The following is a 279-nucleotide window of genomic DNA, read 5'->3' as shown; positions in this document are numbered from 1 at the left end:
CAACATCGACCATGTGGGTTTAGCTGACTCTGGACTGTATTTCTGTGGATTTTACTCAAATGGAAAGCCAGTAATTGCTACTGCAACATATCTAAAGGTTCAAGGTAAGATTCTTTTTAAACTGTGAAAAACAGCTTATGTGCACTTTCTACTAACAAATATGGACTGATCTCAATCCACAAGTTTATCATTTAATGATCTTTCTTGTAGAGGTGTTTGATGGAATAAAGAGTCCGACCATTGTGATCCTCCTTGGTCTGATTCTTTTCCTCGTTACAG

At 37.3% G+C, this 279-nt stretch overlaps 1 protein-coding gene across 1 annotated transcript in view; it reads left to right on the top strand.

Moving 5' to 3' along the window:
- Positions 1-279, top strand: part of LOC116707329 (uncharacterized) — an 8,178-nt gene that overhangs the window by 4,202 nt on the left and 3,697 nt on the right. The gene's annotated exons all lie outside the window — the stretch shown is intronic.

The sequence above is a fragment of the Etheostoma spectabile genome, chromosome 19 (genome assembly GCF_008692095.1).
Source record: "Etheostoma spectabile isolate EspeVRDwgs_2016 chromosome 19, UIUC_Espe_1.0, whole genome shotgun sequence".
NCBI lineage: Eukaryota > Metazoa > Chordata > Actinopteri > Perciformes > Percidae > Etheostoma > Etheostoma spectabile.
This window is presented reverse-complemented; position numbering and strand designations above follow the sequence as displayed.